Source organism: Peromyscus leucopus, unplaced genomic scaffold (genome assembly GCF_004664715.2).
Source record: "Peromyscus leucopus breed LL Stock unplaced genomic scaffold, UCI_PerLeu_2.1 scaffold_523, whole genome shotgun sequence".
NCBI classification, from domain to species: Eukaryota; Metazoa; Chordata; class Mammalia; order Rodentia; family Cricetidae; genus Peromyscus; species Peromyscus leucopus.
Window position 1 is genome coordinate 79,738 of NW_023505424.1, and position 19,369 is coordinate 99,106.

Sequence of the window (19,369 nt, forward strand, 5' to 3'; positions counted from 1 at the left end):
CACAGGACAGTCAAGGTTATAGTATGTTTCTCATATGCTATTATAAATCAAAGCAACTTCATCACACTCTCTACTTTCCAGGTTAACTAAGTAATATGAAAAGGTGATTTTTTTTTCTTTAAAACTATAAGTACAATGAACATGGTATATGATTTTGAAAATCATTTACTACATTAACCTTATACAATATATCCTAAGACCATTATTTTAAAGGAATGGATCCTTACAAGACCCAAATAACTCATATATCATGAAGTTGGTTTAGTGTTTTTTTTTTTTCAACAAATGTGCACCAAGATGTTCCAGAAGCAAGGCTGATGCCATGAATATGAAAGCTGCTAGTTACAAGGTACTACATCTAGAACCTGGGGACACCAATTAGACAGAGCGGATGCCATTCTAATTAGATGATCAGGTGACATCACAACACAGTGGGATGCAGCATCAAGACTCTCTTAAGTTTCTATTTTCTTGATGATCAGAGGTCCCACATTGTCACCAGTCTCTTCATTGTGTTTTATGTGAGCGCCATTGCAGAAAGGAACTTTTTGGACCTCCTACAGCATCAGTAATATGACCTTATCTACCGGGTCTTCCATGTTGAAGGCATGCACGACCTTGGGGTTGTCTTTCTGGGATGTGAAGGTTCACCACAGCTTTGGTGTGATGATCTTTAACATAGAACTTTTTGTAAGCAGTAACCAAGTATAGCTGTCCCCACAGCAAGTGTGGTGACTCTATCCACTCAATTGGCACAGCTGAGGTGGAGCTGAGGCACATATGTGGACAGCAGGAAGGTGTGGCAGAAGTATCTCAGACGGGCAATGGGACTGCAGAGATCCATCTGGGCAAGACATGACCTCAGGGCCCACTTGGTACCACCAATAATTTAAGAGAGGGGTAACAACCATTCAACTCTGTGATGAATATATTAATAACTGACTTGCACACTTAAATGATGACTATTAAAGGGTATAAAGCTACTACTTAAATTTAATTGGTGAATACAGAAATAGAGGATCTGTTATCAGAGAGATCATCAAAAGATACCTAAAGATTTTACCAATAACTTGTGAAAAATAGTTATAAATAAACAAATAATATCAATGTTAAGCTGAAAACTATCAATATGCTGTTCACATCAAATCCTTTGGGTAACTATGTTCTATTTTAAGCACAATGTCTAAGGACATTCTAGGGTAAGTCCAAAAGCATATATATAGAATTTTAAAAAGATAAAAATGATGTCATATGATAAATATTCAAAGAAAGTTTCTTATCATAGCACTACATACATGTTAAATCCTACACTAAGGAGGCTGAGGCAGGAGGATAAAGGGTTTAAGGCCATCCAAGACTATACATATAGTGAGATCCTGTCTCAATACAAATAAGAAAAACAAAGCTACATGGGCAGTCAATCTCATCATGGGCTAAATCTAACAGAGTTAAGACTTCCTCCTTAGAAGACCACTTTCCATGAACAGATACAAGCAATATTTGTCTAGAAGACACTAGATGGGTGGGACTCTTAAAAGAAAATTCCTCTAGTTCTATCTAGTAGGTTGGAAGGAGTACTTTAAAAACTGCATTCTAAAATTCTGACTTCATCTTAATTCAAAAGTACCCAATAAAATTAAGTAAATAATGCAAATATCCCCAAAAGTAGATTTAATTTTTTTACCTCATTGTTCTGTAATGGTGGTTTTCCACTTTTCTTACTGCAAAGGAAAAATAAAAGAGCTTTACTTTATATACTATATGCTTTCATAGTCAAAATTATTCTAAGATGTCAAAAAATACATCAAATTCTCCCAATGGTTGTTTTATTCATAATCTAGAAAAGCAAAATTCATTCAGAATTCAGTTGCCTCTTTACAGGCTGGGTGTCTACTGCATGAAATGCTTGGGCCCAGAAGTGCTTCAGATTTCATAGTTTTTCAAAATTTGTCACAAAAACAAAAATGTTACATACATTTTACCAGATGCAAAAACCCAGGGTGCTCAAAAAATTATATTATTTCAGAAAATTTCAGGGCAGACATGCTTAATCTGTAGTATTATAATTTTTCCTATAAATCTTCCCACAGAATGGTGACAATTTACCTCTCCATTCTTGAATAAAACTGGGCCACATTAACTGTTTTGGCCAATGGTACTTTAACAAGTTGACACAAAGCTACATGTGCTGAGACTTAAAACACTGGGGGCTGGAGGTGGGGTGCTCCAGAGAAGATTTATTTTGTTTCAGAGTTTCAGAGGCTTCAGTCCACCATGACAGCAGAGCAGCATGCACTATGAAGATATGAGAGGGCCTGTGACAGTGAACTTCCTTCTACCCCTTTACCCCCATCTAAGCTTCCAGTCTGTTGGATGGTGTTTCTTACATCGAGGACAGGTCTGCCCACTTAGTCGATCTCCTCTAGAAATGTCATCCATAGATAGTTCTGGATTCTATGAGTGTTTCTCTACCAGTCACGCTGGCTGAGTTAGCCATCACACTAGAAAAAGCTTTCTTCTTTGTGTTCTCTCATGCTGCTCAGAATCTGCACCCCTCAATCACATGAGTAACCAAATCTAAATAGATGTCTCAAGGAAACAGTAGCTCAGGTTCATGATCTGATTACTAGTCCCTGTTTACACAGCATCATTAGCTTGGCTTACAACCTATTGTAACACACTATCCTTGTGCTTCTTCAATGAAACATGAACCACATTTTAAATTCCTGTTTGGTGTGTTTCCTTCCAGTAAAGTATTCTGAAGAGATGAGAAGTTGATGCAGATTGGTTTCCTGAAGTTGAGGGTATAGCATATTTGGAATATGAAATCTGTATCAGTGAACAGAAAGGGGAAACCAAGTTTAGGCAGAACTCAAACACACCCAGCAAAATATCAGCCAGTCAGGCACATATTCTTGGTAGTTTGAATGAGAAATATTCCCTGTAGTTTCGGGCATTTGAGCACTTGGTCCCCAATTGTGGCACTATTTGAAAAGGCAACCTTGCTGGAGGAAGTATGTCCCTGGGGACAGGCTTTGAGACCGTAAGGCCTCACCTGCTAGCAATTCACTTTCTGTTTCATGCTTGCCGTTCTAAATGTCAGCTCTCAGCACCATGTTCCTGTGCCACCATACCTGGTGTTTGCTGCCATACGCCCCTCCAGAACTATAGACCCAAAATACTCTTCTGTAGGTCGTCTTGGCCATGTTTTATCACAGCAGTAGAAAACAAACTAAGACATGTTCTCAATAAGCACTGTCAAGAATGCCCTGGCGTGAACTGAAATGTCTTTACACCTCTGCTTTGCTCAGGCTTATCCAAATGTATGCTGCTCTTCTTAAGTCATGACCTGGGGGGAGAGGGGGTCTGTGTGCTTGAAGTAGACTCTAAAGTATGGGCAGAGGGGGCTGCCTGGCTTACACACTCCTCAGAGTAGGCAGTGAGTCACTCTTTAAAGAGGAATCTTTGCTGCACATCTCCAAGTCTCTGCAAGGGTCATGTATACTCAGCCTTCCACTGTCAATGCCTCACTGAGCTCAACCACTCAGTAGACTTCATTTTCAGCATTAAGATACACAAGACCAAGCCGAGCTAGAAAGACACATCTAATGACAAGTCAAAGGATGTTCCGTTTGTTAGAATGCTTGAGTTCAGGCTGGAGAGATAGGTCAGCAGTTAAGAGCACTGGCTACTCTTGCAGAAGACCCAGGCTTAGTTCCCAGCACCCACATAGTGACTCAAAACTGTAACTCCAATTCTAGAAGATCTGGTGCCCTCCTCTGACCTCCATAGGCACAAGGCACACTTATATACATGCAAGCAAAACATACACATAAAATAAAAATACATAACTTTTTTAAGAAAACAGCACTTTAGGTTATTATTGTTCTTAATTTAAGGGTATTATAGGATTGTTTAAAACACATTACAAACTATAGAACTGTTTTAAAGTGTCTCTTAGCACAGCAAAGGTAATAATCAACAAGTGACAGCATCAGAATGAGAGAAACTATCTGCAACCATTAATTTAGTAAAGAGTTGGCATTCAAAACATAAATAACTTTTTTTTAAAAAAACAAGAAAACATAGAGCAGTGGTGGTGCACATCTTTAACCCCAGCATTTGGGAGGCAGAGCCAGATGAATCTCTGTGAGTTCAAGGCCAGCCTGGTCTACAGAGCGAGATCTAGGACAGGCACCAAAACTACACAGAGAAACCCTGTCTTGAAAAAAAGAAAAAAAAAAAAAAAAAGAGCAATGGACATTACTCATTAGTCACTAATCAAAATGCGTACAATGGCTAGTGAGCATATCAAAAAATGTTCAAGTCTCTTTATCAACAAAATGCAAATAGACACTACAATGATGGTGGAGTAAGGGCTCAGCAGTTTAAAGCATGCACTGCTCTTTCAAAGGGCCCAGGTTAATTTCCCAGAGCCCACCTCAAATTACAACAACCTGTATCTCTACTTTCAGGGAATCTGATGCCCTCTACCCTCCCCATTTATCTGCACAGACATGGTACACATAAACTCACACAGATACACACATATAAATAAAAATGAATCAATGAATAAACAAATAAATACCTTTTTTAAGGTTACAATGAGATATACCTAATACCTAGTAGGATCGCTATTACCAAAAAAACAAAAGATAACAATGATGGTAAAGGTGTACAGAAAAGGGAACTCTCAGATAGCTAAGAAGAATGCAAATAAAGTCATTAAAGAGAAAACACAGATTCCTCAAAAAAAAAAAAAATTAAAGAAGAATTATTACCATATGATCCAGCAATTCTACTTGTGGGCATTTAACCCAGAACATGGAGTCAGGATCCTGAAGTGGTGCCTGTACTCTGGTTTCACTGCCCAACTGGCTCTCCCTATGCCTGACTCTCATGTCTACCGCCAACAATAAACCTGTCAACCTTAAGCAATAACAATCCATGAGCTAGTTCTTTAGAAAATAAAGCACCGGGTAACCCAATACTAATAGGAAGAATACAGGCCATGTAAGGCTGTGCCTACCTTTTAATTCCAAGACCATGGAGACTGCGGCAGGACCAGGAGGCCAGCTAGGGGGACATAGTGCCTCCCTCAAAATTAAAAAATAAGAGGAATGCAAAAGCACAAGACAAAAGGCAATTAAAAATTTAAAACAGTAAGTCTCTGGATTTCTTATAAAGTAACTTAAAAAATTGGATGAAATGCCTAATTTCCTAGAAAAACATAGTTTTCCAAAATTGATCACCTAATCAATAGAGAAATAAAGAAAAAGGAAAAAAGTGGACTGAAAGGGTGGGAAACTGAGAAAATTGTCAGAATCGTCTCCTACCAATCCCAAGGAAAAGCACCACACCCAAAAGACTTATAAGGAAACTGCCCAAGAATGGATAATTTCAAAGTTACTGAGCACAACGCATCAAAAAGTATTGTCTGCTTCATGGAAGGCATCACTACTAAACCCTAACAAAAACCAAATTGTTCTTACTCCTATCAGGAGTTCTGGTTTTTTGGTTTTAATTTCACACCATGAGAATGTATAGTTTGTAATTAAAACTTTAAACAGTTTTCAGAACAAAGTCCAAATTCTATAGCATGGTACTGAAGCTGCTCAGGATCTGGCTCCAGCCCAGTCAGGCTCATCTGCCACTGAGCACAGACTCTATGTGCTGATGGTACTGCAACATTAGTTATGTTAAACTGTGGAATTACAAGTATTTGACCATCTCCATCTTAACGGTGTTGATTCCGCGTGCTCTCACACTGTGTTCTATCTTCACGTTACTACTGCTGACTAAAAGGAGTCCTTTTAGGCAAGAGTCACAGCGCATGCCTGGAATCCCAGGCTGAGCGTTCCAGGCCCACCTGGGCTCTATAATGAGAGCCTATTTCACAAAATAAATCAGGACGGGAGAGAAGGCTCGGCTGTTAAGAGAACTTGCTGCTCTCGGGGAGGACCTGGCACCCACATGGCCACTCACAACCATCTGTAATTTGACTTTTGAAATGAAGGTTGGACTGATCCTTCCTTACTGCTACTGTGCTGACAAAATAAATAATTATACCTCCCTTCAGTCTTAAGCTGTGCTAATCAGGATAACAAACTATCCGGCAACTCTATCTCAGAAGTCTTCTTTGTCTCCTTTTTGCCTCTCCAGCAGAGAATATCAGGCAGGCATCTGCTACACCCATTCACAACCCTTACAGTGAGTGCATTTATCGCTCACCAGCATGCGAACGGGGCCCTGTCCCGTTCATCTCCATTTCACTAAGGCCTAACACTATGCCTGACACATGGTAGATACTTCTGAAACTTGTATTTTGTTTTTCTCCTTTAAATTTTGGTTTCAGACCAAGACTTTGGGAATCTGCCTAAGGGAAAAGAGAAAAATCTAAGTGACCAGATACGCAAGCAGCTAACTCTGGTAAACTCCGGGAAAACCGCCAGAGCCAGTGAACAAGTGAGCAGCCTCCTTCTACAAGACATCTGCACGGACAAGGACACCAATTTTTTCATGAGACACACGGGACATGACTGTTTTTAAAAAGTGCCATTTCAAAGTAAAGCTCAACTACAGTCACTGACACGTCCACTTCCTCCCACCACCTAGCATCTTCCCAAGTAATTAAGCTGTTTTTCTCTCACTGTGAAGAAGCATTTTTATAGACTACTTAATAATGCTCACTGTTATTCTTTACTATGGTTGAGGAATCGTTGCCCTCCACTCTCCTCAGGGCACATTGTCTCTGGGAAAGGAAAAATGTTTTATTTTGCTGGGCATTAGTTTGGAGCTAATGGTTTCTTTCCCTGCCTTTACATATTTCTGAGTTTGTGCCCCTTTCTCCCTCTCATTTCCATATTAATTCTCAACTCTAATCTGTTCCTGCTGTCCTTTCTAATAATCTTCCCGGCCTTCCTTCCTATTTATTTAGCTACTGTCTTTGTTAGGTGTTTATTACGTCTGACTTGGATAATCACTTTATATACTCTAGTCCGCTCTCACTGAGGGCAGAGGTCTCCTCAAGTGACATCCCCACCCCGAACACAACTACCAGTTCTTCCTCACATAGCCACTGACCTCTGCATCTTCACAGTGCTTGGGTCTGTTATAAGCACTGTATGGGTTTTAGCTCATGTTAACTTGTGATATTATTTCCACTTTGTAGGCAGGAAAACAAGGCACAGAGCATTATATAAATTGCCCAAAGTCACACAGCTAACACATGGTGTCACTGGGATTCTGATCCAGGAATTCCCTTTCGAGCTGTAACTGTGCATACAGCTAGAATCTGAACATCTATCTCTAAAATGAATATAATTTTCTACCTTATGAAATAAATTATTTTGCTCATAGTGTCCATGGTATTATTTACTTCCAACCCCCTTTAAGTTACCTTCACACTAAATCCTGCTCAATTTTAAGTCTCAATTTATATTTTGCATGTTTCTGGAATAAAGGTTTAGTAACAGTAGTTCCTCTTTGTATTTCAAAGCACTTTGCTTAGATCTAATATGTGTGTAATTTCATAGTTCTATCAGTATTTTACTCTGGGTAGATCGTAACACCTCTTTGAAGGCAAGTACTATTCCTATTAACCTATGAGCCTGTAGTATGGCGTAAGGAATTTCTCAAAGCTTATAAGATGTTTGTTTTCAATTTTTAATTGCATAATATATATATACATATATTTCCTAGACCTTAAAATTATTTCTTTTTAAAGATAATTTTGTTTTATTTATGTCTGCTGTAGGTGTGGAGGTCAGAGGACAACGTTGGGGTTGGTTCTCTCCTCCTGTGGGTTGAGGACTGAGCTCAAGCACTTTAGCACTAGCCACCTCGCTGTCCCTGAGTGGGTGTTCTTCAGTTAAAAATGTACTCGCCCGTGCTAGAGTGGGAAGACCTCTTTTGGCTCGCACCCATCTACTGCTGACCTTCCTTGTTGCCGCTCTACTGTTGCGCTGGCTTCCCTTCTTCCCTCTCCTCTCACCTTGACAACATTTGGAAAGACACGATTTTGATTCCAGTGGATCAAAGGCAAGCAAGAAAACTGGTGTTTAGATCCCCAGAACCCAAAAGGAAGCCCAGTGGGTGTGGCAGAGACAGGAGATCCTTGGAGCAAGCTGGCTAGCAAGCCTAGAGAGAGACAAGCTACATCCGTGAGCTCTGGGTCTGATCGAAAGACTATGACTCAAAGAGGAAGGTCAAAGAGTGATGGAGAAAGATACACATACACACACACAGAAAACAATGTTAATTCAATTTTAATAATGTAATAAATTTAATAATTAACTTGTTTTGTATTTAATATAAAATCTTTTTTTAGACCATGAATGAGTCTTGACTATTCTTTTGAATCAAAGTTCATTTAAAAGAATTTGAGTAAAAAGCTTTATTCTTTACAATCCACATCATTAATTCAATCTTAACTGTTTGTAGATTTATGTTTCTTATGTGTATGAGTGTTTTGCCCACATGTATATGTGTACCACATGAGTGGCTGGTGCCCAATGAGGTCAGAAGGCAGCAGATCCCCTGGAACTGGAGCTACAGATGGTTGTGAGCTACCATATGGATTCTGAGAAGAGAACCCGGGTCCTCTGCAAGAGCAGTGAACACTCTTAACCACTGAACCACCTCCCTCATACCTGTTTTTAAATCTCTTTGATACCTCAGCTGCAAAAGGAAAATAGTAAGACTACCCCAAACAACTGATACACGCCATAAATGTAAGATATGTGTAAAATATGATGAGTATTCAATAAAAATAATGAGTTTTACTGTCTCCAATTTCATGTTCCTGCTGACCCTTCTCAATGTCTTTGCTCAAGCTGTTCTCCCTACTTGGAATGCCTTTGACCTCTTAGCAAAAGATTAAGATTGAGCTCAAAAGAAATCTATCCATGTAACAAGCAGATTAATTAAATCTTTTCTTCCATGCTCTCCTAAAAGACCACATTCCTAACAAAGGTCTAGGAATTCTGGATTTCTTAAATTATTTGTAGTTTCATATTCAATGTGCTAATCTCACTCTCTATCATACCGAGAAACAACAAACGTTTAATTAAACGTACTGGATAAATTTTCTATTTCTCTCCATACTGATCCCTTTCTCCAAGGGAGAGCTTGCTATTGCTGAACCCAGTTAATCACATGAACTGAATGCTATCATTTATCCTACATTGGCTTCCCCACTTCCAGCTCTCTACTAAACAGCCTATCTTGGGCATTACTAATAGAAAAAGTCAAAGGAACTCTATAGTTCAAAATACCTTAAATCTATTTTTAATACAATATAATTGTATTCACAGGTAAATAGAGAATGGTATTCTAAATATAGTATTACTAGAGGATTATTTTAGTAGGGATGCTTGAGATTGAACTAGAAAAGTAGTACTGAAATGTTATACTGCACGGTTCTCTTTTTTTCTTTCTGCATGTGTACTCGTGTGTGATATACATGCATGTGTTATTATGTGGGTGCAGTGAGTATGCAGGTGGATGTGGGGGCCAGAGATTAATGTCAGTGTCTTCCTTGATCACTATATTCTTGTACGTTAAGGTTCAAAGTTGGCCCATACCCTCAATTCTCAGAGGATCCCTTGATCATCTACTAACAGGCTAAAACCTCAGCATCCTTTGAGAAGTTTTTTGTTGTTTTTTTTTTTTTTTTTTTAAACAGGGTTTTTCTGTGTAGCCCTGGCTGCCCTGGAACTCACTCTGTAGCCCAGGCTGGCCTTGAACTCAGAGATCTGCCTGCCTCTGCCTCCCGAGTACTGGACTAAAGTCATGCACCACCACGCACAGCAAGAAGTTATTTTATCTACCTACTGATCTCAGGCCAGCCTGCTTCCTCCAACTCTTGGGTCTGGAATGAGGAAAATATATGATTCTATTACAATTTCTTGTTTTCCTAAGCTTATGATATACTGAAGAACAGTAATAACATTAAATTTAGAGAGTCCTCCACATAAGCTGATACAGTATTTTTACAAACAAGATAAAAACATGCATAATAAAGAGGAAATGCAATAACCTAAGTACTGTTCTAGTCAAAACTAAGATACATCAGTTATCTTTTGCAATTTAATTTCAGAAATTAAAATGTGAAAATGGATGCTATAATGTGAAAAAGTAGATTTTAGATCAATGAAATATAATGTAACAGTGATAAATGATAGGTGCTTTCTCCTTTTCTTTTTAGTATTCAAATTTAAGGTGTATTAATTTTTGTTATTAAAAATGTTTAATATTTGAAATATGAAGCATTAGAAGAATAATTTTAAAAACTATTTCTTGCATCTGGTGCTATTCACTACATTAAAAAAGCATCACTTCCTTTTTTATAGATACCATGTTACTCACTTCATAGGGTTGGTTAAGTTTCATGAATACTTTAAAAATGAAAACATACAGTGGGCGGCCATAAACACAATACACTATCTAAACTATTACATACCTAAGAGGCTGCTCTGTTCTACATAGTACACCTACAGGTTAATGCCGACAGATACGAAATAGTAAGACAGGCTGGGTAGCACATGCCTGCAGTCTCAGCACCTGAGAAATGGGGAGGCAGTAAACTCAAGAATTGAGGTCATCCTTGGTTACTTAGCTGAATTCAAAGCCAACCTGGGTTCCATAAGGTCTTGTCTCAAAATATGTGAACAAATAATAAATATATTAAATTGTGGTCTGAAAAAAAAAACCACACCATTATGCATTGCTTAAAAATAAAAAGAAGTCATCAAAATAGTTTACACATGGAGTAAATCATACAGTCCACTTTAATGTCTGCCTCACGCTACCAGTACAATGCTGAGGCTTCCACACCTATTTATAGGCATCATGATGCTCTGATGAGCTTCAATTTCGATTTATACTTTGTTCAGTTACATTCACTCAGGCCTGCTACACTAGCAAAAGGATAAGAAATGTTATTTTTTTTTTTTAAATACAAAGCCGTTATAGCACATGCCAGTAATCTCAAAAATTTAGGCGATAGAGACAGGAGTTCAAGTCATCCTCAGCTACCTAGTGTTCAAGGCTAACCTGGACTACACGAGACCCTGCCTCAAAAAAAGTGGCTGGGTGACAGTGATACACACCTTTAATCCCAGCACTCGGAGGCAGAGCCAGGCGGATCTCTGTGAGTTTGAAGCCAGCCTTGTCTACAGAGCGAGATCCAGGACACGTACCAAAACTACACAGAGAAACCCTGTTCTCCCCAAAAAAGTTTAGCATTAACAAAACAAAACGCAAAACAAAAACAAAACATTCACAGACCAGTAAAAATATCCTAATGTGTGTTACAGCCTCCATTGATGAACACAGCCTATGTATTGTGTCTTTATGCTTACCTCTTGACACAGATGTCTACAACAAAAGTGACTCTAATATAAGAATGTCTTGATTTTTTTAACCAAGGCCTAATGCCTTTGTACATAGTGCAAATTCCATTTTTAAACAACCTCTAACAATTCTTAAAACTCTACAAAAGAAATAACATTTTGAATAAATTGAATTTAATTTGCTATATATAACTCCAAAGAAGACGTAATCTTTTCTTCCCCATGATTCCAGATTAAAGGTGGAGCATAAACATCAGATCCTAGATGAATGATCCTCAGAAAGCATTACATTGTATTTCTCTAAAGGTACAGTATGACCTGAGCACTTCAGAAGGGTGTAGTAAATTCTGGATTAAGCATGAGCTCACTTGCTAGACTAAGACCAATCTGGTCTCTGAAGGATGGTGGCAACTCTAATGTTAGACTAGATCAGGAGGGGTTTTCTCCCTCTTCAAGGTCAAAGGACCACTGGCTCTATGATGTCATGCATGGCAGCTCCATGGCCAAAACTGAAAGACCTTTCCCTCTGCTTCAAGAAAAATATTGCTAAAAGAGCACTCTACTCAGTAAGGAAGAGACGGATGGTGGCAAGTCTGTTTGTTACCAGAAAGTGCTGGTAAGTTACAGATAAAAACTAAAACAATTCTCAAAATGGTCACATCTTACCTATTCATACTCTAATCTGATCCTTTAAATTTACTAGGAATATATACAGAAAGAATACTAATTAAGAATAAAGAATCAAAACCGTTTGAAAGGAAAGACTCACAGGACCAGCAACGACCAATACTCAAAAGTTCAAAAAATAACAATAACAACAAAGGAACAAACTTGAAGAGAGGAAGTCAGTGAAGAATATGTGATGTCATAAAAATGAATGCAACTTCATGCTATTTCAACAAAAGCTTATGATCTACAAAAGTAGGTCACAGTTCTTTCTGCCCTGTGAGAGCACACTTTGAATACTATGAGTCTAGACCAGCTCTTTATCAGTGGAGAAATACAGAGTATCTATATTTAGGAGATGGCAACTGGAAACATGTAAGACCTAAAACTATGTCTCTGAAACCAATGTAATACTCTAAAAGCAAATCATCTACCAATTTCAAAAGCTATTTAAGGACATTTTCATTGACACACTTGACAGCATTTTCTGGAAGCTTCAATAGTTTCTGAAAAAGCTAACAGAGGGATATTTTGTTGTCTTTTTTAGTTTTCTTTTGGCAGGCCATTAATGATGGCTTCTGAGTTGAGCACTGGATTAAGATGTTTTCTTATTCAATCTTTACGTAAGTGATGGCTTAAATAAAATACTATTATCCTATTCTTCTGAGGCTCAGAGAGGGTGGGAAATTGGTGAGAAGCCATAGATCTAAGGCATAGGTAACTAAACCTCTGAACCCTTACCTGACCTCAAAGACCATGTCCTTTAACTCTATCAAGCTACTTCATGATCATAATGCTGCTGAATGAAAATAAACAAAACCTCATTTCTTGCCAATCTATAAAAACACATGTAAACTAACTTTTCAACATCGTTTTAAACCTCTAAAAGAGAAAAAAAATCCCTCAATAATGGTAAATTATACTAACATTCATAGCATTACAAATTTTCATGACCCATTTTAAAAAAGTCATGTTCACCCACCCCTTTCATCATGATAAAGACATCCATACACTTCCATTTATTAATCCTCTTTCTGCAATTTAGTCCAAAGAAATTATTCAGCAGAGATATAAATATTTACTAAAAAAAATATACTATCCATATACTATCCATAAAAATCTATAGGCATGGATCAGTGGTAGAACCCCTCTAGATTCCATTTCCAGCACTACAAGAAAAAAAAACAAAATCTTTCACAGGCAGTCAAAATACACAACACGGTAAGGGTAAAATAAAATAGGATAATTACATGCAAACTATAGTCATAAAGGCCATATAGAAAAACAGGAATTTATGCCTTAAATGAAAACTGTGAAATATGAAGTTGTAACTGCAAAAGGCATATAAATACAGAGTAAGCAAAATAAAATGTTTATTATATTTATGGTCATATGAGCAATTTTTAGTTTATTTAATTATCTTTAATATTTCTCCTCCTTAACTGCCAAAAAAGTTGGTTTTAAAAAAAATCATAAATTAATGCTATCATTTATATTAAGTTTCTGAACCTACAAATAGCATAAGAGGTCTAGGTCTTAAAGAGATGACATGCTTAAGATAACATACACATTTATAACAAGAAAACTGTTATTTAAATTAGCAGTAGCCATGCCCTAGGAAATTAGCATCTCACAGGTAAAATCACTGGACAGTATTTTCTGAGTACACTATGCCAGATGCAGTTCTTCCCACTAGGGCTATACCAATGAATAAAACAGACGGGAAATATCTTCCTTTGTGGAGTTTAACTACATCCCAGTAGCACAGACTGTTTGACAGTACTAAGTGCTATGGAGGAAAGTATTGCTAGGAAGAGACACAGAACGTGTACACACAAAGGATGTTATTGAAATCATAGGGGCAACAGGTCTAACTGTGAACTGATCAATGACTGACAGGGGAAGGGATAAACAGTTGACATCATGAAAAACATTGCAGACGGGGAAGAGCAAGTGAAGGAAGAGCACTGGACAAGAGTGGCTGTCTGAGGGGCTAATGTACCAAAACCTGAGAATTGTAATAGACAACCCTTACCCAGTAGCCCCAGCAGACCACAGACCGCTTTCTCACAACTCTTGCTCCAACTGGGTTCAGTACACAGCTGTTGTTGCTAACATACCCTTTTTTTAAAGGTATGTTTCCTTAAGTATCTCCTTTAGTCTAGAAAACCCAAAAATAGGGCCAGCATACAGCTCTACTCAACAGTTAATTCTAAGGATGTCAATTCAGACCAGTTCCTCACATGGCTCATGCTTGTACAAAACCCTCAGTGAACTTGTAAAACTAAGAAAGGTGAAGCCAGCCACTAGCTTGATTTGAAAAGGACAGACAGATATAAGGAAAGGACGAATTAAGTTTGCAGGGAAGCTACCAGGGATTAGAGAAAGGAGTGCAAGAAGTGACCGCTAGACGGGAGCACGTCCAGTGCTAAGGCAGAGGCCTGGCACAGGCCCTGAAACTCGGGCTGAGGAAACCGCAGAGAAATTTCCAGTGGTGGGAATACACAAGAAATACCTGAAGTAAAAGACTCTTAAGATGTTAACTAAGCTGAGATACCACCTTTGCTACTAATTCCAATTTTCTAACAACTCTTCTATAAACAGTTGTGCTGGGGACCATGCTTAGGGTGTAGAGCAAGCAATACAGGTATGAGACAGGCTCAAAAGACAGTGAGTGGGATTGGAGACAGCACACGCCGAGATGGGAGTAAGAGGAATACACGCTGCCTGAAACTCTGCAGAAGCATCTGGGGAGGAAGATGTGCCCCACCACTTATAGACTAAGACTTTAGAGGTGTACCTGACACACCCAGCTGGATTACACCCAGTGAAGCAGAGTACAACAGGCAAGGCACTGGCGTGACAAGTTAAAAGCAGGGTGGGATCACTGAGATCATCAAGAGCAGCTCACTACTTGATGTCAGGGTGACCCTTCTCTAGCCAGGTAAGTATGTTAAAGAACTGGAGAACAAAGGAGACAGAGAAATTACAGATAAGACTGATCACATGGGTAAAGGTCCAAAGCCAGGAATGAGGGTAGCCTGCTCAGAGAGAGAACAGTGCAGAAACTGGCCTATTTGGAACACAGAGGACCAACTGGCAGGCCAGACCACAGTAAGATCAGCCAGGTAAGGTGACACCAGATGGAGGAAAGCTCTGAAACCTAGGATGAGAAATCTGAACTTTATTTCACGAGCAGTGATGGGAAGGGAAACTGCTTTCTTCTGTTTTGACGCTTTTTATTTCACATAGTAAAATACTGAGGCAATGTAGACTGGTCCCCTTCCCTGCATTAGAACTAGCCTGATTTCCCACTCTTCAGGTCACGTTGCAAACTCTCGGGTACACTCACGACTTCTATGAAGATAAGACCTCTATTTGCTTCTCCAACACCTGCCAACTGTCCTTAAGAGTTCTTCCACAGCTCTGCACCACTTATTCCTCTGTAACATTCACTGAGTGTCTATCCTGGACATATCCAAATGAGGATTTAAATATGACTCAAAGTCTCCCTAGTTCAGTGGTAAATCCCTTGCCTAGCGTGGACAAGGCCTAGGTATGATCCCTGGTACAGTGAAAATAAAAGTTAAGCAAATTGGAAATTATAAGCATGACTCAGTCCAAAGGCTAAAGAATTTCAGAGTCTGATGTAAGCAGAAGCAAGAAAGCAGACCAGTACAAAACCTAACTGGTGGGTGCTAGAGAAGAGGAATCTTACAGTGTCAGAAAAAGCAAAGGACAGATTTGTCAGTGTGCAGTTAGGAAAGACAGAGAAACACCTAGCAGAAATTCTTTTTACTGAGCTAAGCTGTGAAGAAAAATAACTAACAGTGGGGAGACGTGGTGGAGATGGCACAAATCCAATCAGACCCCCAAAGGAGGCCTATCCCACCCAACAGACTCCAAGTTAATTGCACAATGGCTGAACCAAGTACAAAAGCAAAGGACCACATCACTAGCATGGGTCAGCTAGGACTGTAAAGTGGCTGTACACTCCACTCTAACATCTTACACTTTCAACATTCATGTGCCAACTCTCTTTTCCCTAATAAGAATGTAAGCTCCTTAAGATGGCTTACATTTTTTAAATGTTACACGTATCTGTCTCCTACAGCATGGAGCACAGAAGTACACCATCCTAAACAAAACAATTCCTTTTTAGTAATTAATTGACTTTTGCCATGAGTAAAAAAAAAAAGTCAATTGTTTAAGGAAGAGTAAAGTAGGAAAATTAGCAAAACAGTAGTAGGAAATAATTAGAAAGAAATACAAAGGAACCTTCTGGGGAGATGAAGATGTTCTAATTTGTAGGATAGAATGTAATACAAATGTCTCTGTTGAAAAAAGTGTAACTAAGAATTGCACATTTCAATGACTGTCTTTACCTAAAAATCTATAAAAAGGATCAGGGCACAAATAGATATGGATGAAACAATATGGATAAAGTTAATGGGGGTTATTATATTCTACTTACTCTGTATATATATAAAATTTTCCATAACAAAAGTGTGTGTGTGTGTGTGTGTGTGTGTGTGAGAGAGAGAGAGAGAGAGAGAGAGAGAGAGAGGAGAGGAGAGAGAGAGAGAGAGATTGATTTAACAGGGTGATAAAAATTACATTAGCAGAATTTTAAAGCAACAGAAATTTTATCCACTCTAAATATTTAGAATAATGTTGCAACAAAACTCCTGAAGTGGTTTTACTTGCTCTGTTACCTACCCAAGTCCAAAATAATATAATATTCTAAAGAAGACCTACTATTCACAAGATGGACAAAATAAGGACTAGCAACCACTTATCCCTTAGTTAAGCACCAGACATTAAAATAATTAGCTCTGTTACCAATACAAACAGTAGAATAGAAGGTCAGAATTTTCTAACCTCCAAACTGTGAAAACCAAAGGTAGGGGACTGAAAGATAAACATGAGATCATGGAAGTACACAATATAATATATATATATATATTAGATACTATATATATCACTAAAAATTATATATGAATGGTATATATATCATTCTTAGTGATTTTTGTAAGTTATTTTATCTTAGGAATTTATGACTCACATTTATCTGTCCATAATCTGCATTTTCACCCCTCAAAATATTAACACCTAAAACAAAGATTTTGCTTACTCACCCCAATATGAAAGATTAGCAACTCTATTTTGTTCATTAAATTACCTGTTGCATAATTCTATCTCCAGAAAGTTCACAAAGAGTTTCTCAAAAAGATTTTTGGAATGTTAGAATGAACAGTTTCAATTACTTAGGAAAATAAATTATATTATACTATGTCACCACTATTGCTACATTTTCCCATTATATTATTTTTAAAAATCCCTGTACTCAATAATCCTACAGCATTATAAATCAGTGGAGCTGTTGGCTTGGACTGTGACTGGAAATGGACATGAAGGGGTTTCTAGGATGCTGATAATACTTCTTGACCTGGGCACTGGTAACACAGTGTGTTTCTACTTACACAAGTCTGACAAGCCTGACATTGACGCTGGATGTTGTTTTCTGTATGTAATGTAATGTCCTAGCAAAGAGAACTGTTTTTAATCGTCAGAGCTGTTAGCAACCAAGTTCCCTTCCTATTAAAATGCCTGTTCTATGCACTGAAACGCTCCTTAGCAAAAAGAAAAAAGAAAAAAAGAAAAGTAGTTTAAAGCATTATTTTCTATCAGCATATCCCCAAATAATTGATAACTTCTAATTGCAAATGGGAGTTCAAAAAAGACACAACCTAAGAGGAAAGTATTTACCAGTTAATCCTTTTCTCCCACCTACCCCCAAATAAATATTTTAAAAAAGGCGAATAGTGTATGACAGTGATGCAGGTCATTATTTTGTAAAGCTGTTGTAGGAATAAAAAAGTATCCTGCAGACAACAGGCAAGTCAACGCAGGCAGAAGGACAAAAAATACTTCATGGAAAGGGTACTAGGAACTCCGTGCTAGTATGTTGGACCACATTCTGATAGTTCAGGCAAATCAAAAGCAGGAGACAACAGTACCTGCCCAGAGGGTTAATGAAATAAAATGCATGGAAGCATTACTCTAAGACTGAATATTAACTATCTAAAGACTAGCAAGAACGCTTAGGAAGTAACCTTTTCTCCTTCACTCGCTGAAATCAAATGTGCGACAAGAAATAGAACTGTGTCCCACTCCCAGAACCCAATTCTCTTCTTCTCCCCTCATTTCCCCAAAGTTCAAAGCAAACTCGAACGTTCTCTGCAGGCGGGAAGCAGTGTGGTGTAATTAACAAGTGCTCTTCACCTAAAACACACTTTCACCTTTCACCTACAAAGCCGAGGGAGGAAACTTTGTCTCCACACAGCACGGTGCCAATTCAGCTTTTCCAAATGAAATGTCAGGGCGTTCGCCGATCAGGTCGGGCCGGGGACGAGGGCACCCCTTGGGGAGAAAACCGTGCCAAGTGGACCTAGAACACCCCCCTTCGGGACGCCCTGGCGACTCCGCACCGCTACTGCTCCGGAGTCCAGCCCAAGCTGGTCCCGGGGACTCGGCCAAGTGCTGGGTCCAGCCCGGCGAGTTAAAATGCCATCCCGAACGCACACGTCAACGTCCGGCGAACAAATCCTTTCGAGCTCTCCGTAGCGATGAGATGGCAAAACCAGAACGCACCCAGAAAGTTGGCACCGAGGAGGGAGGTGGTGAGGGGGCGCGGGGGACACGGCGCGCCCTCTTCCCTCCCACAGTCCGGGGCGAGCGCGGTGACCACCACCAGGCCGCCGAGGGCCGCGGGGACTCGGAGGGGCGGGCGGAGGAGGGGCGGAGGAGAGGACCGCCGGCCTCGCTCCGCGGGCACCCGCGCAGCTCGGGCCCGGGAGGAAAGGGCGAGGCGCGCGCCCGGGGCACCCGCTCGGGCCCGGGGAAGGCGGCGCGGCCGCGAGCCTCACCCGTGCAGGCCGAGGGCGCGGCGCCGCTTGTGGAGCAGGCAGAGCAGCAGGAACGCGGCCCCGGCCAGCGAGGAGTTCCGCGCCGTCAAGTACTTGCTGAAGGCCGCCATGGCACCGGCAGGGCGAGCGAGCCGCGGGCTAGGGGACGCGCCGGCGGCGACTACCTCCAGTGCAGGAAGCGCGGGGGAGACTGGGAGGAGAGCTCGGCGCGCCGAGCGAGCGAGCCAGCGGGCGAGGGCGGGGCCGGCCGCGCGGGAACGCCCCCCGGCGCGCGCCGCCGCCGCCGCGCCGAGCCCACCGCGGACTTTGGCTTTCTCGGGCGCGCGCACCGCGCGGGGAGGTCGAAAGGTTCGCCCCCCCCCTCCCACCACCACCCCCGGGGGACGCTCTGCGCACGCGCCGGACCCCGCGGACTCGCCG

At 40.1% G+C, this 19,369-nt stretch overlaps 2 pseudogenes; both read right to left on the reverse strand.

Annotated features, from left to right (window-relative positions):
• The window catches only part of LOC114701346, a 60,500-nt pseudogene extending 41,334 nt beyond the window's left edge, over positions 1 to 19,166 (reverse strand).
• On the reverse strand, positions 277 to 797 carry LOC114701364 (annotated as a pseudogene).
• Positions 19,167 to 19,369: the final 203 nt, after the last annotated feature.